Source organism: Myxocyprinus asiaticus, chromosome 32 (genome assembly GCF_019703515.2).
Source record: "Myxocyprinus asiaticus isolate MX2 ecotype Aquarium Trade chromosome 32, UBuf_Myxa_2, whole genome shotgun sequence".
Taxonomy (NCBI): domain Eukaryota; kingdom Metazoa; phylum Chordata; class Actinopteri; order Cypriniformes; family Catostomidae; genus Myxocyprinus; species Myxocyprinus asiaticus.
The window spans coordinates 19,837,179-19,865,000 of NC_059375.1; the positions used below are offsets into that span (position 1 = coordinate 19,837,179).

General features: G+C 37.4%; 1 protein-coding gene and 1 pseudogene across 2 annotated transcripts in view; one reads left to right on the plus strand and one right to left on the minus strand.

Annotated features, from left to right (window-relative positions):
- Positions 1–1,549: 1,549 nt before the first annotated feature.
- LOC127423412 (brain-specific angiogenesis inhibitor 1-associated protein 2-like protein 1) lies at positions 1,550–26,483 on the minus strand (annotated as a pseudogene).
- LOC127423413 (transmembrane protein 130-like) overlaps positions 25,995–27,822 on the plus strand; it is an 11,041-nt gene continuing 9,213 nt past the window's right edge. The window contains exon 1 of one of the 2 annotated variants that reach the window (XM_051667677.1): positions 25,995–26,092. The gene's annotated coding sequence lies outside the window, so the exon portion shown is untranslated. The remainder of the gene's footprint in view (positions 26,093–27,822) is intronic. The other variant, XM_051667675.1, reaches the window with a different exon arrangement.

The window sequence follows — 27,822 nt, forward strand, 5'->3', positions numbered from 1 at the left end:
ACAATTGGCTATATCTTTACACAAAAAAGGTTAGTTAGCAATTTTATCACACTAAAATCATGTTTACATGTATATTGTTTACATCTTGTGATTATACTTGAGACTAACGTTTACAGATTGGCCCCATTCACTTCCACTGGAAATGCCTCACTGAAACCATAAATTTGTACGCCACAAATGCTGTCGATTGAGCTTAACTTGTATTGAACTTGGAATATTCCTTTAAGAAAAAACCTCAGTTAGTAAATGTTGCTTTGAATTACTCTTACAAAATGTCGGTCACATGCACCTATTTTGCCAATTTACACTACAAGGCAAAAAGTAAGACACCTACAGTATTACTTGAGTGGACATTTCCAAAAAGCATTAAATCCTCACTTTGATGATTAAACAGCTTCCTCTCTCCTAAGAAGGCTTTCAATAATATTATGTTGGAACATGACTGTGGATTTGCTCCCATTCACACACAAGAGCATCAGTAAGGTCAGGCACTGATGTTGAGTAAAGGGGCCTGACTCGCAATCTGCGTTCCAATCATCTCAGAGGTGTTCATTGGGGTTCAATTTTGGCTTTGTGCAGGCCAATCAAGGTCTTCCACCTGAACCAGGAAACCATTTCTTTATGGATCTCACTTTGTGCACAGGGGCATTGTCATGCTGAATATAAAAAGGCCACCTCAAACTGTTGCAAAAAATTTGGAAGCACACATTCTCTAGAATGTTAGTAAGCCATAGCATCAGTATTTGTCTTCACTGGGATTATTGGAATAACCAAACCTGTTAATTAGGGGGCCACAAAACAGAGTGGCCACATTTTGCAATTTAATGTAGCATTTAGTATGCCGAATGCAATGACTGAAAAATGATAAGTGTGTTGGAGAATGAGAAATTGACTTAGAGACACAATGAATGATAAATCATTCATTCACCTTTATCCTGCTGGATGACACAAGGCAACAGAGTTACTGCTTGGGCAAGCCCATGTTTTTTGCACCAGAAGCACAATCTTCAAACATAGAAGGAATTAATTGAAAGAAAGATATTAATGGACACCTTTCAGACTGTGATGATGCATTTCCATCTTAATTTAGTAGCATAAATCTATGAAACTTTAAATTATGCAGTGTAAATTTATAAAAATGTTGTGTTACATTACCTGGGAAATAATAATAATAATAATAATAATAATAATAATAAAGTCAACAGCTGTTGAGGGAGTGTTAGTAAATTTAGGGTCTTTCTCTCTTCTGACTGCAGTAATCCACCACACTCCATTTTTATCCTTTTTTGGAAAGTTGTCAAAACATAATAGTGGATTTTTCCTTTTGCTATTGGAGCAAATGGGAATGCAAAAAAACAAAATAATAATAATAATAATAATAATAATAATACTACTACTACTACTACTACTACTACTACTACTACTACTACTATATATATAATATATATATATATATATATATATATATATATATATATATATATATATAAATAATAATTACTATGTCTTTCATATCCCTCTATAGAAGTTAATCCCACTATAGTTCACTTCTGCATTCCAAACCTGTAAATGTGAAAAGGGTACAAAAAGATACAAATATCACTTAACAACTGCAGCACTGGAAAGACAGATACATATTGTACATGACTACCAATGTACCCAGAAAGAGAAACAACCAAAACATGAATAACATTTAAAAACTCCAATACATTTTCTTATCCACATATATCTTTATTTCAAAGTAATGTGCTATAACAGTAAATGGGGCAATCAATCACTATTTTCAACCTAAAAAGAAAAAGCTCTGAAAGAAGAAGAAAAAAAAAAAAAACATTCCCCGATACAACATGCTTGCACATGCATTATGTACACAACCTGAAAATACTTCATAAAAAAAAAGAAAAAAAGAAAAAAAAAGTCAGCATTTATTTAGTTAAGACCCAAGCATTTCTATCAGTTAGGTAAGAATGCTCATTAGGTTGACATGATCTCCAGCTAAAGGCATTAAGTCAACATTCAACTGTGCAGCTATTTTTCCTTGGAATGTTATCACATATTGCACTCTTATTTTACATGGAGGTGGTATAAACAACAATAAAAAATAAAAAAAACTGTCTTTATATTTTCCTCTTTTAAAAGTGTAAAAGGTGTGGGAGATAATATATCAGCATTTTAAAACAATAAAACAATGATATTGTATAATGCAAACAGTCTACAATGAAACCATAATCCAAATGGAACACTTTGGCATCTTACACCACCTCACCTGAATTTGAAATGAAATATGATTTGGTTATGTGCCATGTTTCTAATTAGGGGATTCAACACTTGAACTTTAGGCCATGCATAGGTGTCTTCAGTTTACCCTAACAAGTCCCAGATGCAGACAGAGGACAAATATGATCAGAAACTAGGTATTCATTGAGTAGAGGTGAAAAGCCTGTTTAGTGCTGTTCATTCTCTTGGAACCGTAGTGTATAAATTCAGTTACAATTTAAAATAATAATTTAATCAAATCCTTATAAATAATGACTTACATACATTTAAATTGTGCTGGTGTTTGCTTATTTAGAAACTCTTTAGATTAAAAATTATTCTGTAACAGAACCCTTTCATTTGGTTCCTCTGCCATATCTGCATTGCATCAATATAGATCAAAACTTCTGAGACACAACTTTACATCAGGGCAGGGGTGCATCCAGTTCCATCAAATGACTGGTGCTGATCTGTCATTTGTAACAGTGGGTCGTAGTCTGACTGTGGCAAATGGATTCCCACCCCTGAGTAGAAAGAGAGGCATCACTGTTGTAGAGAATGGGTTAAATTCTAGGGCATTTTAGTAGTACTGGTAATATATTCTGTTAAAATTACTCACCCAAGGAATGGAGAATGGAGTGACCATTTGGCAAAGATACCTGTTGCAGATTAAAAAAAAAAAACAACATAAGAATGAAAAGTGGGTGGAATAAATGTAATTTCTGTAACAGTTTCCATCCTTTGAAACCTTAAAGTGAAGAGCAAAGTTTCCCCTGTCAGACTGGTCTGATTAGGATATCAACATACTGTATAGTTCTGTCATTTCACCAGCAAACTTTAGCAACTAGAACATTCACTGTGTTCTATGACCTCGTATGCCTCAGAAATCTTGATTATCTTGAAACGCTTGCTTACCAGATCTGAGTGATGACAATCTAATCATAACTAATTCTAGTAACTACGAACTGTAAACAGTCAGGGAAGATGATACTTTACATATGACGTACTGTACAATACTGTTGTATGCTCTATGTTTTCATAAACCAGAGGTTCTCAACTGGTGGGTAGCAGGTCTGTGCTAATAGGGTTGCAGACAGCAGGTAGAAAACAATGCTCAATAACTTACCATATAATTATTCATGGGCATCTCTGTTGTTCATGCATTTACAAATGATAAATTTTCCAAAGCAGCTTATGTCATGTAAATAATTTAGCATAATGTTCGGCCAATGAAGTTCATGGTAAGATTAGTTATTTCATGTTTGTTTTGAAGTACAACCCCAATTCAGAAAAAGTTGGGACAATATGAAAAATGCTAATAAATACAAAAAGAAGTGATTTGTAAATTATATTCACCCTTTGCTATATGGGGGAAAATTCCACTTTCTAAACTTAACAAACCTGTGTCCTCAGTGCCCAAATGCTTAATAAGTGTTATTAGAAGAAATGGTGATGTTTCACAGTGGTAAACACACGACTGTCCCAACATTTTTGGAGTGTGTTGCAATCATCTGATTTGAAATTACTGTACATTAAAAAACAAAACAAAAAACAATGAAATTCACAAGGTAAAACATCATATAATGTGTAGTTGTAGTGCTTTCACTATAGCAAAGGGTGAATATCATTTACAAATCACTCCTTTTTGTTTTTAGTAGCATTTTTCATACTGTCCCAACTTTTTCAGAATTAGGGTTGTACTTCTTTTTAAACTTTAAGCTATACAATTTTGGTAAAAAAAAAAAAAAAAAAAGGTACTAAGTTGAGAACCATGTCATAGAACAATCATAAACACTTAAGCATGTACCAATCAAACATGGAATTAAAAGTGTCATATTTTGTAATGTGCACACACATTGACAGGGGGTATATCTCAGATCAAAGCATGCCTGTTTGCACAGTAAATGCACAACAGGGCAGAGTGAGATAAAGGAGAGACTACCTGAGGTGGCTGCAGTGGAGAAGTATTTAAATCTGCCACAACAGTCCATGTGTTTCTATTACAGCAACATATTCAAAGCAATTACAGTTTCCAAACACGGTCATTTTGATCTCATTGCCCTGAGGCAGTAGATGTGGCTTGAGGTCATTCAGCAGAGGGAGCCAGATACTTCAGTTCGACATCAGTTGACATGGTGCAACGCTAATCGTCCCCACTCTGTCTAATAATGTCAAAACCAGGTAGGGAACATTTTTCAGATGTCTTTTTATTTTTCACAAAGACAGTAATGCAGAGCATTCATCTATCCCTCCCTAGGTCCCCTGGCAAAGAACAAAGGTTACATAACTGTAGGTCTTATAATGTGCATTGCCGACTAATTCAATTAGACAAAAACTATCTTTTAAACCAAGCAGTTTAAAGGTTATATGTAGATATAACTGTTTTTTATAGCTTTTGACCACTAGGCAGTGCTTGGCCCCTAATTACGGGGTCAATAACACAAAACTGCATGTAAGAAAGTGTGACATCACTGATTACAACTGTAAGATAAACGGTATAAAAACAAATAGAATTGCTTATATTACAATACAATTCATTATAACTTTTTACAAATAGGTAGTGCTGTCATCAAATGTATGTGGTGCAGTCAAGGTGTGGTGACAATGACACAAGTTTCATGTCAATATGCCAAAGTGTTGCTGAAATACAGCCTCAGATCCTTTTTGCCATCATGCCATCTATTTTGTTGATGCGTTATTCGAGAACCGTTTGGCCTATCAAAAAGATTTTTATAACTTTTTTGTCGTGTGTGTCCCTAGATGATACACAACAAATTTTGTGCGAAACGGCCTAGGAAGAGTTTGAAAAAGCTGGTTTTTCATTTAAATTCAAAATGCCGGACAGGAAGCATAGCAAACCATGGCAAATTGGGCATCACCTTACTCGGCATAACCAAATGAATCTAAAGAGAGCAGTAACAGGATAAGCCAAATCATTCATACATTATAGGCATTTTTAAACATTTCATTATAACTATTGATCACAAGGTGGCGCTGGCCCCGAACTTTATAAGTGCCCTCAAGGCATGGTGCTGATGATGCATACCAAAATTTGTAACGATACTTGATACTTGGCCTTACGGTTTAAAAATTTTAGGCTGAAATGTGTGTGAAATTTTGAACCGTTGGTGGCGCTAGATTTACAGACACCAAATTTGGGTCAGTTACATTTGAGAGTGTCCTCTATCAGTGTACCAAATTTCACAACTTTCCTATTTACGGTTCTATGGGCTGTAAATTACAAAAATTAAAATTAAATTAGACTTCAACAGCGGAATAATAATAATAAGAAGAAGAAGAAGAAGAATTTTGTATATTTTGTACTTTCGATGCTTGGCCCCATAACATACAATATGGCAGCTTTTATGGATTATGTGTGCACTGTTCATGTTTTTCTGCTGTACAGAAGCAGGAAAGGACAGAGGTTTTATGTTCACCCTAGAGAAAAACCCGATCTGATCAGGGGAGTCCCTCCCGGAATACACATCAAGGGCTTTGCCTACTTTATTCCAGCCATGAAACAAAAAAGAAAAGAAAAAAGAAGAGGCCCAGATAGAGGTACTCCTGTTGGCAGCTTTTTCAACTAACTTTGCATTTAGTTTTCCTATCATCCAGCACACTGTGTTTACCGTGTTCTGTGGAGAGGGGGTGTAGGCCTTGATGGGTCTGTCCCTGGATGAGTCACTGTAGTCAGGCGGGGGCAGCAGCATCGGTTCCTCCACCACCTCGTCTTGCTCCGTATGCTCTGGAAGATCAACCGCACTCTGACTATGCAACAGGCTCTCCACTCTGCTGAACACAAAGTACATATATTACTGCCTTTTATTTGGATAGACAACTGTTTCTTTCAGCTGAAATCCAATCAAGATTTTCTGTTTCTCTGTGCTCACCTGTTTGTGATAACTGGCTCATTGTAAGTTTGGCAATAAGATGAGGGAAACCATCCCCGTCTGCAATTGAATACAAAGCATAAAACCATAATGTGCATCATGATTTTCTTTATTATGTCTGATAAACAAAATGTGTGATAGCTCTTCCACGTGCATTAAAGGGATAGATCACGCAAACATGAAAATTCTGTCATCATTTACGTACCCTTATGTTTTTCCAAACCTGTATGACTTTCTTTTGTGAAACACAAAAGGCGATGCTTGGCAGAATGTTAGAGACTGAAAACTTTGGTCACCATTCACTTTCACTTAATTTTTGTTAATACAATCAAAGTTAATTGTGACTTTGGCTTACATCTTCTGTTGAAAGTCATTCAAGATTGGAACAATAAAGCATGCCGTATTGAGCAGGTCATGTGATCTCAACTTGGCGACCCCCATGAGGCAGCCCAGCTCCATGTAAAATAAATCTGCTTTTATTAGGACAACCAATATAACTGGAGTCATTTTTCAAAAATAAAATGTATTTCTTTAGGGCGATTTTTAAGCAGTTATAGTATATGACTAATAAAAGATCACTATAGTGACACAAATGCACACTGGAGCACAATGAATTGTGAAGAATGCATATGCAATTGTTTGCATAGGAACTGTCACAAAACCAGCTGCAGCTAACTTTGAACTGAGCTTTAAGTGTGCATCAGTTCATTAATATGTTTTTATTTCTCAAAATAGCGGTGACAGCATAATGGGTAGTAAGGGAAATTATGTGGACATTGGAACTTCGAAATGGCAGAGCTGGTCAAGTATAACAAAGCAGCTTGTTAAAATGTCGAAAAACACAAATACAAGACCGCGTAAAGCACAGCTAAAGCACTGCTGTTACAGGTGCCTTTCACTACAGTGAAGATCATTTAATAGTATTTCCTTTGTCATCTTAATATTTTCATAAAGGTAAGCCTATTAGCAACATAAGCAGGGGTCCAATAGGAGTATGAACATTGAAATAAATGGTATACAATAAGTGCATTAATGGCGACATGTGTAATTCTTTCAGTGTTAAAGTATTTTCTCTTAAAGGGACAGTTCACCTAAAAATGAAAAAAAAAAAAAATATATATATATATATATTTATTGCTTACCCTCCTGCCATCCCAGATGTGTATGACTTTCTTCTGCAGAACAAAAATGAAGATTTTAGAAGAATATTTCAGATCAGTAGGTCCATACAATCCAAGTGAATGGTGGCCAGAACTTTGAAGGGCCAAAAAGCACATAAAGCCAGCACAAAAGTATTTCATATGGCTCCAGTAGTTAAATTTGTATCTTCAGAAGTGATATGATAGGTGTGGGTGAGAAACAGATCAATATTTAAGTCCTTTTTTAATATAAATTCTCCTCCCTGCCCAGTAAGTGGCGCTATCCACAAAGAATGTGAATAGCTAAAAACAAAAGAATGAGAAAGTGAAAGTGGAGATTTATAGGGGGGAAAAACTCAATATTGATCTGTTTCTCACCCACACCTATCATAGAAGATGATCTGAAGACATGAATTTACTTTAACGCTGCCTTTATGTGCTTTTTGGACCTTCACAGATCTGGCCACCATTAACTTGCATTGAATGGACCAAAAGAGCCGAGATATTTTTCTAAAAATCTTAATTTGTGTTCTGCAGAAGAAAGAAAGTCATACACATCTGGGATGGCATGAGGGCGAGTAAATAAGAATTTTTATTTTGGGTGAACTATCCCTTTAACCTAGCTTAATACTAAAAGTAAGCCCTTCCTAGGCTGAATTCCCCCAAAAATATAAAAACTGGCTCTGCGGTGCTATAAAACATTTTGTTTGAGTATCCCAACAAGCCTGACATAGCAACACTTGCTCAGTCAAAGGCACGAGTTGGTGACGGGACTGCCTTTTTTGTCTGACCAATGGAAGACATAAGTGAATATTTTTGCATTCCATTTGGTGATGCTGGTGCCGCAGAAATTAAACAATTCACCTTTGAGAAATCTGAAACATAGTATGCAAGACAGGTCAGTCTTTTGCTGTCTGCAGAAGTTTTCATGGCAAAGGCTTCCAACACCAGGACTCTTTATAACATATGCAAGCACCTCTAACATGCTTGGCATGTAAAACATGCCTCACCAAATTTTGCAAATTAGTAGAAAAAAAATTAACAGAAACATGGAACCAGTCTTTCCAGCAATGAAAAATGTATGTAAAAGTAAACACGTTCCAGTGAAAGTGCAGAATGTCTTAAAAAGAAAAAGATGGACAAATACACAGAAGGTCAGAGAAAATGTGTGGCTGAACAGTTGCTGTGTCCCTTGAAAAAACCTTATAAACCCCATGATATCACAAAAAATGATAGTTCACCCAAAAATGAAAATGCTCTCATTATTTACTCACTTTCATGCCATCCCAGATGTGCATGACTTCTGCTGAACACAAACGAAGATTTTTAGTAGAATATCTCAGCTCTGTAGCGCTTTCACTTTCAATGCAAGTGAATGGTGGCTAAACCTTTGTAGCTCCAAATTCACATAAATGCAGCATAAAAGTAATCCATAAAACTCCAGTGGTTTAATCCATGTCTTCTGAAGCGATGCAATTACTTTTGGTGAGAAACAGATCAATATTTCAATCCTTTTTTGATCAGAATGTGAAAGTGGAGATTTATAGTAAAAAAGGACTTAAATATTGATCTGTTTCTCACCCACACCCATCATATTGCTTCAGAAGACATGGATTAAACCACTGGAGTTTTATGGATTACTTTTATGCTGCATTTGTGATTTTTGGAGCTTGAAAGGTCTGGTCACCATTCACTTGCATTGTATGGACCTACAGAGCTGAAATGTTGTTCTAAAAATCTCTGAATGTGTTCTGCAGAAGAAAGTCGTACACATCTGGGATGGCATGAGGGTGAGTAAATAATGAGAGAATTTTCATTTTTGGGTGAACTATCCCTTTAAGGTGTGCAGTAGATGCAGTCATTCCTGTGTAGATATTCTGCCTAACAAACAGAAAGTTTGGGCAGGACATCAAAAGGCTCATCCCAAAGCCAATAGCCTTTAGTTTACATCACAGCCATGAACCATGATTTGATACTTGCTTGTTGGCTACAGCTGACATAAGGGGAAGGGATATTATCATTCCTGAGAGTATTTGATTGGACAAAAATTTGTGTAGTACAAGATGAGTCATCAATACTTTGGTCTGTTTTTCCAAAAGACAATGACAATAAATTTGTTACATGCATATATCTTCTACAGTTTAATTTTGTTAACTATAAAGAGCACACTAGAATATAAACTTACGGAGCACTTTATTAGAAACACTATGGTCCTAATAAAGTTCCAGACGTGGTCTTCTGCTGTTGTGGCCCATCAGCCTCAAGGTTCGACATGTTGTGCATTCTGAGATGCTTTTCTGCTCACTACAATTGTACAGAGTGGTTATCTGAGTTACCGTAGCCTTTCTGTCAGCTCAAACCAGTCTGGCCATTCTCCGTTGACCTCTCTCATCAACAAGGCATTTCTGTCCAAATAACAGCCGCTCACTGGATGTTTTTTGTTTTTGCCACCATTCTGAGTAAACGCTAGAGACTGTTGTGTGTGAAAATTCCAGGAGATCAGCAGTTACAAAAATACTCAAAGCAGTCCGTCTGGCACCAACAATCATGTAGAAAATCACAGTCAAAATCACAGAGATCATCACATTTTCTCCCTGTATAAATAAACTGAAGCTCCTGACCCATATCTGCATGATTTTATGCATTGCACTGCTGCCGCATGATTAGCTGATTATATAATCGCATGAATAAGTAGGTGTACAGGTGTTCCTAATAAAGTGCTCAGTGAAAGTAGATTACCACAAAGCTAAGAAGTAAAGCCAATTCTGATTTCTTTGGGTTTGATGTACATACAACAACTCTAAATGACAAGCTGTTTTTAACAGCACATATAATTGTTTAGACCAAGCCTAAACTTACTGTCCAGTATGTTCTAGTTCTCCATACAGCCACCCATCTCGCTCATCTTGAATAAGCAGTGTAATGATGTCTCCATCATCAAAGCTAAGCAGGGTCTCATTATTTCCTGCTGTGTGGGGGAAAATAGTTTGCACTCTGGTCTTCTTCACCACATCCATACCACTGGAAAAAGATGTAGACCTGGACAGGCCATTTCCATCAAGGCTGTCTTGATCTGTTAAATTCAAAGCAAGCATTATTTCAGTGCCATTATCTAAAGGTATATTGTGGAAGCAATCAGTCTGATTAGCAATCAAACCTACAGTATATTTTAAGGAGTCTCTCTTAAACACAAAACCTACTAAACTGTGCTTGACTACTGAGATGAGAAGCTATTGTCTGATTAAACAAAATAGATCAAAGCAAAAGAGAGTCTTCAGCTTGCCTGAGTACTGCTCTGATGAGATGGGGATTTTGGGAATGTCCTGGGAGAACATGCTGGCCAGTGGGCTCGTGTGGGCTTTCAGTGACGGGGCTGGTGGAGGAACTTCTGAATGGTTCTGAGAAAAAATAAAAACAACATATAGTACCATATATTAATGTATTCAAATCCTTTGTTATTATGCGTACATTTTAATACCTTAAAATATTAATTGTTGGTGTACAAATTTACTTGTACATTTAAATTTGATCAACTACAATTTATTGTGGCAGGGACAATAAAACCTTAGCTGAACTTTAGCTTAATGTTAGCATTGGTTGAAGTTTTCACAGAAAAAATGAAATGACAAACTATAATTGGCAGATTATAAACTGCAATTATATGAAAAGTGTTAAAAAATGGTTGTCTGTGTGAGACTAACCCTGTTACTGTGCTCCATAATAGACGGGGACTCGGGTATGACTGTCATTGGAGTCCGCAGACCCTCAATCATGGAAATCACTGTGTCTGGAACCTTGGAGGCATCAGTGCACTTGTCCTGCCAGCTGGGCAGTTTGACAGTCAGTATCTCCTTGGCCTGAGGGTGAAAGTGCATGAACATTTTAAAGGAAGCAAGGGAAACCATGTGAATTTGCAATCAGTTCTGATGAGTCTAACATTATTGATTGAAAATTACTTTCCTTTTTCCGTGGAACATAACAGGTGAAACTTTAAAAAAATAATAATAATAATAATTTTTGAAGTATATCCTGGCCACTCTTGACCATATAATTAAAGTGAATAAGAACTGGTGCTGTCAAGCTCCAAAATTACAACAAAAAAAAAAGCACCATAGAAAGTTCAGAAAAGAAGCCAATATGACTTGTGCACTGTTTTCCCAAGTCCTCTGAAGCCATATGATAGCGAATGTGTGAGGAAAAGACCAAACTTTGGGGATGTTCTGGATATTCTTCAAAAATACATTTTTCTGTCCCACAGAAGAGTGTCATACAGGTTTGGAACCACACAAGATTCATTTTTGGGTGAACAATTCCTTTATAATTATTTAATGGGAAACCAGAAAATTTTTAATGGGTTACCTTGTCATGAAAAGCTGCAAACTGGTCTGAGAATGCACAGTGTTTGTCCACTAGGAAACAGAACCTCCTTTTCTCTTCCAGCAGAGCTTCCCTACATCCTTCAGCGATAAACCTTTGCATGTCTGTCTCCCGTGATGAGATGGTCTCCAAGTACTAAAGATGATAACAAATCACAAAATATACATGTATATTTTATATATGACTACATGAAATAATACAGATGATCCTTTGTTTCTTGATTAGTCAACGTACTTTTAGCTAGAATGTGACAGATATACTTGGGGAAAATTCAGGACATTTGCATTACACTGACATTTAACAAAATGAGAATTAACACCTCATGCTAATGCAACCATTGTATCCGAGTAACACTTTCTCTAGATGCAGCTTGTATAAAAGCTGTTACACTTCAAACCAGTGAAAATGCCACAAGAAACTAAGCTCTGTTCTCCTTTACAGGATTCCCCTTCCTATTATAGTTCTCTCTACCTAAGTTGTCATAGTGACCATGAACGTTGCTTGTTTCCTTGGAGTCGTTTTCTGTCTGTTGTCAGAATAATTTTTTTCATTTGTGGATCATGCCTAGACAAGTGAGACCCACACAAGCTACCTACAGTACTGTCTCTCTGTGGGTTTAACAACAGAAGTGCATGTTAGATATCTGTTATGATTGTTATATGGATTTATTATTCAGTAGGTTCTGTTAGGGACATAAAATGACATGGTTTTGAATGAGATTCCAGACAAATGACTTTATATGAAAAGCAACTTGGCTGTGAAAGGACCATGTCACAATGAAGGTAAATGAATAACTGGGCAGTACTACATGATTAAGCAACCTAATCAACTCAAACCACTTTCGGTCAATAGATCCTTGCATGTTGAGAAACAAGTTTTTATATGTGCATCATCAGCCCCACCCAGAATTATCATTTTGAGTTTGTTTATAATAGCAGAGCCTTAATGAATGTTTTATCAGACTTGTTGATAATTTCTTAGTTATTAGTTTTCTCAATTTTGTAGACTCGTTGTCATTCGTTGTCAACAAAACACATTTTTATTATTGATGTTCAGTTTAGTGAAAACATGATTACAGGCACTGCTTTGTTCATAAACACAGCATTCGATCATTTCAATTTTCCTTTAGACAACTGTGTCGAAACAGGACAAAAATAAACATGTTATGGAAATAGACTTTCATTTCCAATTGTTCAAGAAACAATGTGCCTTTGAAAAGAGGGCCAAAATGGTGACTGGTGAGCTATAAAAACCAAAGAGCCTAGCCCAGTGATTAATGTTGTAGGTATTGAGTGTCAAAGAAAGAATGCTCCTGTAATAGAGCCAGAAACTAAACTGAATCAATCAGAATTATTTTTTTATAATGTAAATAACTGAGAGCAAGTTCAAGTGCATTACAGATAGATATAACTTTTCTCCAAATATAAAAAAATGCCCTCACCTCATTTTCTTTGATCTCGTATTTAGACGAATGCTTCCCTTGACTTTTTCTGCGCAGTTTCTTCAGGTCGGCCTGTGATTTGTCCAGGGAGTCTTGCTTCATTTTGTGTTCTGACTGGTATCTTTTAAAAGTGGCCTAAGTGGAGGGTAATATCACAGCATCTATGAAATTGCTCGCACACGAGAGAAATACATGAAGTATTACTCAAGTCTGAACAGTGATGAAGTAAAAAATATGCAATACTTACATTCATGTACTTGGTATCCATATCGGTTTTCTTTTCCAGTTCTGTGATGAGGTCTCTGTGGAACCTCTTAATCTATCACAAGAATTAGAGGAATTACAAATTAGTCACAGGGAGAGAAAAATAAATAACAGTGATATTGCATTAAGTTTGGTGAATTACACAACTACAATAACATGACTAAGTAGAGAATTGTAAACAAAGGGGTTATCTTATCAGCTTCTGTGGTTAAATATTCATAACACATTCTGCATGTGTGAATACCTAAGATTATCTGATAAAAAAGGTTCTGCAGGGTTTGGAGGGACAAAAAGGGTCAGCCATCATTACGGTCACATACCATAGATAAACTCACACTTTAAAGTTTAGCACACACACTTTCCCTTAGGCAACAGATGTTGCATGAGATTTATGTCAACGTTAAAAAAAAAAAAAAAAAAAAACACACATTAAAAAAATCTTATAGTCAGCTTCAAAAGCATGTTACTATAATTGTGTGTATGGTTGATGAGTGCAAAATACACGTAAAGCTCATGTCCTCATGTTTTTCTCCAATGTCATTGCCTGCTACTGAATACCAATGCACAAAAAAAATAGCCAGAAATTGTTTTATTCTATTAGTGCACTTCCTAGGATCTTCCAAGGGTTTAAGGTTTGGCTTAAAGCCTTGGAATAGCTTTCTCCAGGTATTAAAGACCACATTGACCTTCACACTAGCAATGCACTAACAAAAAGAAATTCCATTTATAGATGTGACGAGGGTTGTCTGAGATATTAGAGTATTACTCTAGGGCCCCATTTACACCTTGCATTTTTTTTTCTCCCCAATTTGGAATGCCCAATTTCCAATGCGCTCCAAGTCCTTGTGGTGGCGTAGTGACTCGCCTCAATCTGGGTGGCGGAGGAGAAATCTCAGTTGCCTCCGCATCGGAGACCGTCAATCCGTGCATCTTATCACGTGGCTTGTTGAGCGTATTACCGTAGGCCCACGCTATTCTCGGCGGCATCCACGGACAACTCATCACATGCCCCACCGAAAGCGAGAACCACACATTATAGCGAACACGAGGAGAGTACCCCATGTGAAGCAACCGGGTCAATTTGGTTGCTTAGGAGACCTGGCTGTAGTCAGCATTAACATGTGTTTCATATCCAGATAGTATGTGGATATTCTTCTTTAGCTGGATTTAATTTACACTTTGCAGTGACTTTGCATCTCCACTGTGATCGGATAGAGATCTGATCAAAGTTACCCATGCAAAATGTAAAACACTACATACATATTACATCAGAAGCTGTGGTCTTTTAGTGAATTTTAAAAACATGATGGATAATTCAAATGCTTTCTTCATTTTGACAGTCAGTGTTTTTTCTTCATTTAAAATTTTTTGGTGGCCGCCAAAGCTAAATCTCAGGTCGCCGAAGCAAATGCAAAGATATTCATCCAGCGTTCTAAATATCTTTCTCATTTGAAAAACACGAGGGAAGCCTGGTTTCACGCGAGTGTCACGTGAACCACATAGTGATTAGAAAACAGGACAGAGACACAAGCAAGTGGGGATTTGAGGAGAGAGAGAGAAACAAGATATTCCAATGGAATAATTAATGGGATATTGTTCATTGTTTGGGTGACACTGTTCATTGTTCCAAGACGTCAGTGTCTGTTGTGTTTTTTACATTGCAATGGTTGAATAAACAGAATAGGCTAGAAAACACAACACATGACTTTAAAGGGGTCATGAAATGGAGAATCCAATATTCCTTGATATTTAAACATATAAGAGGTAACTGTACTATAAAAACACACTGTAAATTTCAGAACTCAAAACCTCCTCTCCAGTCTAAAAAGAGCATTTATAATGGGGGCTTGGGTAGCTCAGCAAGTAAAGATGCTGACTACCACATCTGAAGTCGCAAGTTCGTATCCAGGGCATGCCGAGTGACTCCACTCAGGCTTCCTAAGCAACCAATTGGCCCGGTTGCTAGGGTGGGTAGAGTCACGTTGGGTTAACCTCCTCGTGGTTGCTATAATGTGGTTTTTGCTCTCGGTGAGGCGCGTGGTGAATTGTGCGTGGGTGCTGCGGAGATTGGCGTGAGCCTCCACACGTGCTAAGTCTCCACGGTAACGCGCTCAACAAACCACGTGATAAGATGCAAGGATTGAATGTCTCAGAAGTGAAGGCAACTGAGATTTGTCCTCCACCACCCGGATTGAGGCAAGTTACTGCACCACCAAGAGGACCTAGAGTGCATTGGGAACTGGGCATGTCAAATTGGGGAGAAAAGGGGAGAAACTCCCCCCCCCCCATTTATAGTTGCCACCCTGCTGAAACTTCTCTTTTTGAAATCTGTCTGTTTGTGACATAACGACACATTGCTCATTTGTACTGTGCATCATTGCACCCGTGGCCCCACACACTGGCGCGCAGTTCAAGTCAAAAAAGCAGGCCTTCAGTGGCTAACTATTCTAACATAACACCTAAGGGGACCCATCTGGACTATTTTGAATTATTTTGTATATAAACATGAACTACACAGACTCTTTGACCGCTGCCATGTTCATCTTGTCGCTTTTGAAAGATGCTGTGTCAAGTTACAACTCTTTCACTCAGCTGCTTCCTCTTGTTATTTGATATATTTAGATGCCGTGTGTTGGATGTGCGTTGTGTGTAAACCCTGCAATTTTATTTTATAATGTCGAGGTTCAATCTCTTCCGAATGAGTTTGCTGAATCTGATGTTGATGATGTTAGACAATCAGAACAGTGGGCATTTATGTTAAAGTTTTATGGAGGCGCTTAGGCCAACACAGAGCGTTTCAGACAGAGGGCCAAAAACAGGGTGGAAAATGATCATAAATTACTAAATTGTGTCTGTTTTGGTGCAAAAAAACTACCTCAGGAAAGATAATAAAATTACTTTAAAAAAAGCACTTCATGAACGCTTTAACAACTGATGACATTAGCGTAACCTCATCACATAATTAATTACTTACGTAGTTGTATCCGGATAACAAAAACACATTTGCATTTACACCTTCTTTGAATGTGGTCCAAATCAGTCCCTGACCACCTCCGAATGTGGTTTCAGTGATCCGATCACGATCTGATCATAATGCATGTTAGGTTCATTTACACCTGTCATTTAATGTGGTCAAGTGCTATCCAATAACGGTCCGATCCCTGAAAATGCATGTTAATGCAAGATGTAAATGGGGCCCTACTCTCACCACATTTCTGGGCCACTCCTGTGTAGGAGTTTAAATGAAAAAGAGAAATAAATGAGAGTAATAAGGGAAAAGAGTGATAAAGCTGCTGAAAGGCCCTGCATACTTACAGACTCCTCCATCTCCTGATGGACCTTTTTATGCACTTCTGCAATCTCCATTAGAACCACTCCTGAAAAAGAAAGTGAAACGTTCATGCCACAGAAGTGTCATGCCCATTCAAACTGAGGGGGCATGTACCCCCCTAGATTGTTTGAGCCAAATCTTGATTTTTAAGATAAAGTTGTACTTTAAGTAACTGTTCACCTAAAATGCTGTAATAAAAATAACCTATTCAGATCTAAGGGATGGTTTACCCAAAATGGTCATTTGAAACTTGTATGAGTTCCACATGGAACACAATACAAGTATTTGTACAATGTCCAATCGGTTCATTTCCATATGATGAATGTGCATGTTGATCACTTGATGTCAAGTTCAGTTGCAACCGTGTGTGGTTTATTAAAAACCATGGGGGATTTGGATCCAAGTCCACTCACACACTAAATGAAAAGGATACCAGTGAGGTAAATCATAATATGTTTTGCATAAAAATCTAACAATATTTTTTCTTTGGTCATGCCCTATCTCACCTTGGGCAGCAAATAAGCCAAGACCACCACTGGTACCATGTAAAAAAAATACAGGTGCATGATGCCCCATGTTGTAACTATTTCTAATGTTTTTTTAGGGATGTATCCACCGCAATTCAGAAAAACAGACTTCTCTCTGAAGGCAACTTTAAACTTGAATTTTCAAAGAGTGTAGTCTTCAGGACTTAATTCACTTTAAATATGAGCTCTTCTATTTCTACATCCTTGGCATGCACCTTCTTCTCCTACTTCTAGTATTTTTTTTCTTGTTGAATATTCTTTTTCACCCAGAAATACTGTCTGATTACATGTTTCATATTGACATTAAGAGAATTTACAATTGTCAATCAGCTACAAACGATAATTGGTAATTAAGTACTGTAGTACTGAAAAGTAATGGATTTGTTGTAGTTGTTGTGTATGTGATGTGTTCTTCATGAAAATGCACATAGGCCAGTTCTAAATATACTAATTTGTAATTTTGTGTCCTTGTTTTGGAAACAATGCACATTTATGCAGAAAATATCAATGTTAATCATCAAGACAAAATAGTCATATCCTACAGATGTTATAACCTCCATGACTGAAACATACAAATTCTTATAGACCCTCACCTTGCTCTTAATAAAAATGTATTTGTGTGCTATATATGATGATGCCATGTTTCACTGACATCATCGTGGACTTAAAGGGATAGTTCACTAAAAAATGAAAATTCAGCATTTACCCTCATGCCATACCAGATGTGTATGACTTTTTCCTCTGTTGAACACAAAGATTTTTAGAAAAATATCTCAGCTCTGTAGGTCCATACAATTCAAGTAAATGGGTACCAAAATGTTGAAGCTCCACAATGCACATAAAGGCAGCATAAAAGTAATCCATAAGACTCCAGTGGTTTAATCAATGTCTTCAGAAGTGATATGATAAGTGTGGGTCAATATTTAAGACCCTTTTTTTTTTTTTACTGTAATTCTCCTCCCTGCTCAGTAGGTGGCGATATGCACAAATAAAGAGAATTGCCAAAAACAAAAGAATATCTGTTTCTTACCCACACCTATCATACTGCCTCAGAAGACATGTGCTGCATTTGAAACCATGTACTGTCCAGCATGTACTGTTTTTGATGAAGGATGCACTTGCAGTTGAAGTGAGATGTTTATATAAACTTTAGCCAAATACATTTAAACTCAGTTTTTCACAATTCCTGACATTTAATTGTAGAAAACATTCGTTGTCTTAGGTCAGTTAGGATCACTACTTTATTTTAAGAATATGAAATGTCTGGGGCCTGGGTAGCTCAGCGAGTATTGACGTTGACTACCACCCCTGGAGTCGCGAGTTCGAATCCAGGGTGTGCTGATTGACTCCAGTCAGGTCTCCTAAGCAATCAAATTGGCCCGGTTGCTAGGGAGGATATTGTCACATGGGGTAAACTCCTCGTGGTCGCAATTAGTGGTTCTCGTTCTCAATGGGGCACGTGGTAAGTTGTGCGTGGATCGCGGAGAGTACCATGAGCTTCCATATGCGGAATCTCCGCGATGTAATACACAATGAGCCACATGATAAAATGCGCGGATTGACTGTCTCCGAAGCGGAGGCAACTGAGACTTGTCCTCCGCCACCCGGATTGAGGTGAGTAACTATGCCATCACGAGGACCTACTAAGTAGTGGGAATTAGGCATTCCAAATTGGGAGAAAAGGGGATTAAAATTTTTTTTCATTTTTTTTTTTTTAAATAATTTGAAATGTCAGAATAATAGTAGAGAGAATTATTTATTTCAGCTTTTATTTCTTTCATCACATTCCCAGTGGGTCAGAAGTTTACATACACTTTGTTAGTATTTGGTAGCATTGCCTTTAAATTGTTTACCTTGGGTCAAATGTTTTGGGTAGCCTTCCACAAGCTTCTCACAATAAGTTGCTGGAATTTTGGCCCATTTCTCCAGACAGAACTCGTGTAACTGAGTCAGGTTTGTAGGCCTCCTTGCTCGCACGTGCTTTTTCAGTTCTGCCCACAAGCTTTAAGTTCCTGGCTGATGTCTTGAGATGTTGCTCCAATAGATCCACATAATTTTCCTTCCTCATGATGCCATCTATTTTGTGAAGTGCACAAGTCCTTCCTGCAGCAAAGCACCCTCACAACATGACGCTGCCACCCCCATGCTTCACGGTTGGGATGGTGTTCTTCGGCTTGCAAGCCTCACCCTTTTTCCTCCAAACATAAAGATGGTCATTATGGCCAAACAATTACATTTTTGTTTCATCAGACCAGAGGACATTTCTCCAAAAAGTAAGATCTTTGTCCCCATGTGCACTTGCAAACTGTAGTCTGGCTTTTTTATGGTGGTTTTAGAGCAGTGGCATCCTGAGCAGCCTTTCAGGTTATGTTGATATAGATACTTGTCTACATGTTTCCTCCAGCATCTTCACAAGGTCCTTTGCTGTTGCTCTGGGATTGATTTGCAGTTTTCGCACCAAACTACGTTCATCTCTAGGAGACAGAATGTGTCTCCTTCCTGAGCGGTATGATGGCTGTGGTCCCATGGTGTTTATACTTGCATACTATTGTTTGTACAGATGAACGTGGTACCTTCAGGCATTTGGAAATTCTCCTAAAGATGAACCAGTCTTGGCTGATTTCTTTTGATTTTCCCATGATGTCAAGCAAAGAGGCACTGAGTTTGAAGGTAGGCCTTAAAATACATCCAAAATACATACTCCAGTTCAGTACACCTCCTGTCAGAAGCTAATTGTCTAATTGTCCAAAGGCTTGACATCCTTTTCTGGAATTGTGTCTGCTTAGAAGCACAGTTATTTTAGTGTATGTAAACTTCTGACCCACTGGAATTGTGATATAGTCAATTAAAAGTGAAACAACCTGTCTGTAAACAACTGTTGGAAAAATGACTCATGTCATGCAAAGTAGATGTCCTAAACGACTTGCCAAAACTATAGTTTTCTAATATTAAATCTGTGGAGTGGTTAAAAAATGAGTTTTAATGACTTCAACCTAAGTGTATGTAAACGTCTGACTTCAACTGTCTCTGCCTGCAAAACAGTACGTTCTTATAGGTATGCATGCGAATAGTATGAAAAGATTTCAGACATACTTCATCCGGGGACGTTGGCATCATCTCGTGACCTGAATATATGATGTAATAACAACAACCCAGTGATGGATTTAACCACTGGAGTCATATAGATTATTTTTCTAACCACCATTAATTTGCATTGTATGGACCTACAGAGCTGAAATATTGCTCTAAAAATCTTTGTATGTGTTCAGTAGAAGAAAGAAAGTCATACACATCTGGGATGACATGAGTGTGAGTAAATGATGTGAGAATTTAAATTTTTGGGTGAACTATCCCTTTAAAATATATGATAGTGGCTGGAAGACTTCTGAGAGACTCTTAGCTCCCATAACAACTGGGATGGTTTTATTATTCTTGGAAAGCTACAATCCAAAAATAGTACACTAAAAACAGAGTAGTCTGCAGTTTGTGTATACAACATATAAACAGATTTTTCCTTTACACAAATGAGACACTTGTCATGAGAGATTAACATTGACCAGGACTAAGAGTTAACAGGACTTTCAAAACAATAGATGCTCTTTTGAAACACCTTTCTATAGCTGCTTTTCCACCATCAGGCCGAACGGTTTTCGGCATGGTGAGGAACAGTTCCAGATGCATTTCCACTTGAGCATGGTTTGACACGGCACGATTACAAACCATTCTCAGCACGGTAAGCTAACCATGCTCAACCGTGCTGATGGAAGGGTTTTATGTAGCGACACATGATCATAAATTTTGGTAACTGGCCAAGTTTGCTAATATTTGGTGTTAATAAAAATTTGTGTATGTTTAGTGTATCTCCATGATTTTATGATGATGGTTTAGTATAGTACATTATTTCTCTACGAGTCTTTTTCATCAGTGAGGGAGATTATGCTAGCTAGTTCATTAAACTTGTATAAATACATCATTATATATTAATCTTATATGTTTGTTTTTTTTCAATAAAATGTCCTTTTTTAGCAAGTCTGGGAACTTTTACCAATGTTTGGTCAGGTGGCATTCACAACCCCTCAGCATATGAAGGTAACGCTTTCCTTTTTATCTTAGGTTTTACTCTGCTAAAGCACATGAAAAGCACAGCCCATGTCACAAAATTAAGAGCAAAGAAAAAAGGCGAGAGGTTTACCATCATATGCTGAGGGGTTGTGTGTGCCACCGGACCAAACACACAGCAATGTAAAAGTTCCCAAAAACTAAAAACAAGAACATCCTCCATAGAGAACTAGCTTAAATGTTTGACTCTCATGCCGTCACCAACTGTTCGGCCCGAAGGTGGCTTATGTAAACAACACATTGATGCAGTTTTGATGCTATGAATTCCTACGGTCAGTGAATTGGGTTTTTAAAGATGTCTTATGCATAAATAAACAGGTTTTGTTTGGCTTTTTACTTTGTACACATGATTCTTATTTACAATGATTGCATGGCAAAATTAAATTTTTATTTTAATTTAAATTTTAGATATTTTTGTTTGTTTTCCTAAACTTCCTAATGCTTACTCAGTTCAGCAACTAATGAGAAGCATCATAGTAACTACTGGTCGACTAATAATGGTTTTTAAATGACCAATGCTGATACCAATATCTAGGCGGCAGGGTGGCTGATGACCAATAAAATGCCCATGTAAGCATAATAGACAGTTTAAAGACAGCAAATGAGACACAAAACTTACCAAATGAAATTGATACTTATTTTACAAAATATTTACTCAAAATTCACAAAAAAATTGAAAACAGAAATGTTTCATTATCCAATGACAAGTTTGTTAGAACACTTTGGAACTGGCACGCGTGTGAATGTAACACTCCTATTAATTTTTTTAAGTGGTTATCCGCCGATAGCCAAATACTGGTCAATTAATAGGCCTGCTAAAAACACCAGTCAATCACTACACTAGTAGAGACTAATAGATAAACTAAATATTTAAACTATAAATCACAGGGAGGGGTAGAAATCTCTTTCAGGAAATACTCAAACAATGGGCCTTATTCACGAAACACAAACAGATTTCTGTGCAATTAGTTCATAAATTCACTCGTATTGAAATTGAGGCATTCAATTCAATTTACACACAAATGGTTTACATACGATTTACACAGAAATTTCTTTAAAAATATGTTTCATGAATAAGACCTAATGATTTAATGTCTCAATGTCCGAGGAGAAGGCCGAAAGTATTGGGGGTGTTTTAGAACTTCATATGCTATGAATCTTCGACAGGAGAAGGCTGAAAGTATTGGGGGTGTTTTAGAACTTCATATGCTATGAATCTTCGACAGGAGAAGGCTGAAAGTATTGGGGGTGTTTTAGAACTTCATATGCTATGAATCTTCGACAGGTATAGGCAGTGGTAAAATTGGGGAGGAACAGTCCAGATTCAAAAAAGAAAATCACCTCAAAAAAATATTGACAGTTTGTTTGTCACTTCATTCTGTTTCCTGCAGGAAGGTCCAGTTCAGTATTTTAAAATGCATTCCATCTACATTTAGCGAGTGTGCTCGCTCGAAAAACACCTTCAAAGTTCTATAAAGTTAATTACATAAGAATTATGCTTCTCTAGTCTGTGTCGAAACCTGGTCCGCTATATTCGCCTTTAACGGGGTTGGGGTGCGTCACACACGTGCTCTGCTGCCCAATTCTGTTTCCAATAGATCACAAATTAAAATGCAACCAGTGTTGTAAGGGTTTAAAAAAAAATCATAAGAGGCTGGTTTTATGCCAAACAGCAGCAAATATCTCTGCAATCTCTAACACAATGTTCTAAGGGGTTGTTGAAAAGCCCTCTTCCCATCAAATGTGGCCAAAGTATTTTCCAGTTCATATCATCAAGCACCTAAACCAAACAGTCATCTGTCCCTAACAACCACATTCTGGTTTGTGAAGTGAGATGTCTGTCTGTCACAGACAATTCAACCATAAGATGACAGGCACCTTGCCACCCAGTAAGGAACTTGTTTCTGGTAAAACAACAAATGTATACTTGCATTTGAACGTTCTTGGGCTTCATTTTAAAAGAGCATGTCAGCAAGGGAAAAAGGTGGTGACCAGAATGAGCACTTTCTACATTCCAGTCATACAGTTTCAAATGAATGTTTAGATTCCCCAGAGAACTCACTGTGTTTATGAACTAAATGAAAAGTTACAGCAGTAATTCATTATTTTGGATCATTTGATGACATGTGGCCCAACGATTTTGAATAAGAATAGAGACATGCAGTATGGAGTTCTTATTAGTTACTATCAAATTCAAATTGTGTTGAGTCAGCATACATTTACTTGACTATTGTGGACTTTTACTTTAGGAACATAAATACAATGATTGCTTAATTAAGTGTTGATCAAGTATCAAAATCAACCACAAGCCACACATTCTTCATATAAGGAACAAATTCTCATAATATTCTTTTAGGTCCTTTTGAAACTTTTACCAAGTGCAAGAGCTTTAATCTGTAGATAATGTTGCTATTCTGCTACCGCCACCTCTGCATGCACCAGTAATCACAAAAAGTATTAAAGGAATATTCCGGGTTCAATACAAGTTAAGCTCAATCAACAGCATTTGTTGCATAATGTTGAATACCAAAAAAAAAAAAAAAAAAAAAAAAGGTTACAGTGAGGGAATTTCAATGGAACTGAAAGGGCCAATTTTTGGAGAGTTTTAAGGCAGGAAAGTGAAGCTTATAATTTTATAAAAGCACTTACATTAATTCTTCTGTTAAAACTCATGTCTTATTTGAACTGTAAAGTTGTTTAAATCATCATTTTTATAGTCATTTTAGGGTTTTATGGTATGTTGACATAATTTACACAAAAGTTTAGCAAGTGATTATGTCACACTAAAATCGCCTTTACACGTTTCATGTTTACCAGTCAAAAGTTAAGGGTCACTTACTCATTCTTTATTATTATTTTTGTTCTCTTTACATTTCAGAATAATATTAAAGTAATCAAAACTATGGAATAATGAAAATGGAACTATGAGAAATATTTTGAGACTAAAAAAATAAACAAATACATTTACGATGTATTCAAACTATGTTATATTTTAGCATCTTAAAAGTAGCCACCCTTTTGCCTATAATTTGCAAAAATGTATTCTTGACATTTTCTCAACTTCTTGAGGTATCACCCTGGGATGCTTTTTAAACAGTATTTAAGGAGATCCCATCTATGCTGGGCACTTATTAGCTGCTTTTCTTTATTATTCTATTATTATTCTATAAACATCCAGTGAGCGGCAGTTCTGTGGACAGAAATACCTTGTTGAAGAGAGGTCAACAGAGAATGGCCAGACTGGTTCGAAATGACAAAATCTACGGTAACTCAGATATTCACTCTGTACAATTGTGGTGAGAAGAATATAATTTCAGAATGCTATGCTGAGATGCAGGTTGGTGCTATTTTGGTGGCACGAGGGGGACCTGCACAATATTAGGCAGGTGGTTTTAATGTTGCGGCTGATCAGTGTATAATATCTTTAAAACAAGAGAGCCTCTTGGACAGTCTCGCAGCGTAACTGTTTGCTGCCAGTGTGTGCATACCATGCGAGAGAATTCACACTATCTAGTGGTCATCTGAGCTGTCTGGAAGGGATTGCAGGATTTAAGCCCAGACATGGACAGGGGAGCTCAGTAAAATCACAAAGGGGACACAGGATACCTACAGCCACACTGGACAGCAAAAGCCTTTTTAGACTTGCTCTGCTAAACCAGAGATGGGGAGTATGAAAAGTTACCTAACAGATGCCAATTGAGAAATCACAGCATAGCTCTGTCTGTATATTCAGATGATATGAATCAAATTTATACTGAGTCACAGAGTCAACAAGAACCAAACCCATCGGGGACTACATGCAGATGCAAATGTAAACCTGTGGTCTATGCAGTCTTTTGATAAAAGAGGAAATAAATAGCACATGATATTCCAAGACATGCTCAGAGCAAAGAAGTAGAAATGTTTAGCAGATCTGTCTCTACAGTAAATCCATATAGCTAGGTGAAGGCCAGATTAGGACCTCTGGGAAGTGATTAGAGAGTAATACTCACCCAGCTCCCTAGAAACAGGTGACACAGCAGCATTCTCCCCAATCTTTGAGACTGCGTCGAAATATTCTTTTCCAGCAAAGGTCATTGCTGTGAGAGAGTGAATACAGCAAATTAATCAACAGGAACTGAAATCTGTGTAGCAAGTATAATTTCTCTGTTATCTATTATCACAGCTGTTTTGAATCCAGCAGCATGCTTTCTCTTTGAGCAGCTCCATGCAAAAATTGGAGGATAGTGATGGTGCATGTACTGTATATTTTTCTGGAATAGTAAAGTGACGTGGTTACCAGCCACTGATTTCTCGTAGCTCTTCCCCAGGTTGACCAGATTCCGCAGCCCTGGATTGAATTGCTCCATCACATTCTGAGAGAGCAGGAAACAGCTCATATTACACTTGAATGAAACTGTTAAGCAACTTCACCCAAAAATGACAGATTTGAAGCGCCTACACCAGTACTCTTCTTCTATATTTAAAAAGGACACGTTTTCCCCCATTGAGAGTAAAATAAAGACTGATTAACCACATTTTATTGCCTTTAAGCATCATTATAAGAGAAATGTATAACACTTTTTATTGTTTTCTAAATATAGCTCTGATGTAGCAGATTAATCATTTACTTAATCCAGTTGTCTATTATGAGACCAAAGTCCTGCTAAAGTCAATCTAGGGCCCTGTAAACCCGACAATGTAATTCTGGACAGTTCTCTGAATTCCCAAGACACACACACACCCTTGGCAAAACAATGAACAGTCAGGTATGTAATAACAGAAACAGTACAGCAAAAACAGGTTTCTACCAACTGAGGCACTTTAATATGCACTCAAGTTTCTATTGTAAAATTTGAATATTTCAATGTGTAAGTGTCGTAGTTCCTTAACTTAATAAGACAACTATCACAAACCTACGTACTTGTTTGGTACAGTTTATAACACGTAGTCAACAACAAACAGGACACATAAATCAGTTTAAAAGGACTTTTACCTTATACGTGCTCTCAGTGAGTTTGTTCACATCCTCCGGAGCTCGATACATTTTTGCAGGTAGTCCTTAAAACGTTATTAGAGACAATATGTTTCAACTTTCCCCGTACAAGACTTCAAGCTGTGCTTTCGTGCCACCTGATAAAGTGTGTGTGAAAAAGAGAACACAATACTACACTGATGCACTGGAGGAGGATGAAACTATTCTGAGCGAACTCGTCACACACGTGGGAAAGGTGGGATCCGTGACGTCAGCTGCTCAATTTCTCCGACTGAACAGAATTTTCTAGTTGAGTCAAATCTAAGTATTGATGGCTAATACCTTATATTGGACATTTTAATTTTGGCATAGGGTTATTATTATTAAACGGATTATACACAGTGATATTTACAGTAAATCCATCCTTAATTTGAAAACATGTTCAGTGGAAAGTGAAATAATCGAATGCTGGTGACGAGTCCTTATGGTGGGAAGCGCGCGCTGTGAAAACTTTTAAATTTTAAATACCGACTGTTTTGTGATTTGCTCAAATAAGCCGATAATTGAGAACTTTACTTGTCTTTCAGTAACATAAGCTCATATGGAGTACACTAATGGACTAAAACTGGTAGCCTTACGAGGTGTACTGTGAAGGAGACGTACAGTTGTGCTCAAAAGTTTGCATACCCTTGGAGAATTGGTAATACATGTACCATTTTTAAAGAAAACATGAGTAAGCAGGCAAAACACATTTATTTTATTTCTTATGGGATTCATATTCAACTGTAGGTTATAACAGAATGGCACAATCATAAAACAAATCATGGCAACAAAGAAAAAAATTAAATGACCCCTGTTCAAAAGTCTGCATACCCTTAGTTCTTAATACTGTGTATTGCCTCCTTTAGCATCAATGACAGCGTGCAGTCTTTTGTAATAGTTGTCTATGAGCCCCCAAATTCTTGCAGGTGGTATAGCTGCCCATTCGTCTTGGCAAAATGCCTCCAGGTCATGCAAAGTCTTTGGTCATCTTGCATAACCGCACGTTTGAGATCTCTCCAGAGTGGCTTGATGATATTAAGGTCAGGAGACTGTGATGGCCACTCCAGAACCTTCACCTTTTTCTGCTGTAACCACTGGAGGGTCAACTTGGCCTTGTGCTTTGGGTCATTGTCGTGCTGGAAAGTCCAAGTGCGTCCCATGCGCAGCTTTCGTGCAGAAGAATGCAAATTGTCTGCCAATATTTTCTGATAACATGCTGCATTCACCTTGCCATCAATTTTCACAAGATTTCCCGTGCCTTTAGAGCTCACGCACCCCCAAAACATCAGTGAGCCACCACCATGCTTCACAGTGGGGATGGTATTCTTTTCACTATAGGCCTGGTTGACCCCTCTCCAAACACAGTGCTTATGGTTGTGACCATAAAGCTCTATTTTGGTCTTATCACTTAAAATTACAGCGTGGCAGAAGCTGTGAGGCGTGTCAAGGTGTTGTCGGGCATATTGTAACTTGGCTCTTTTG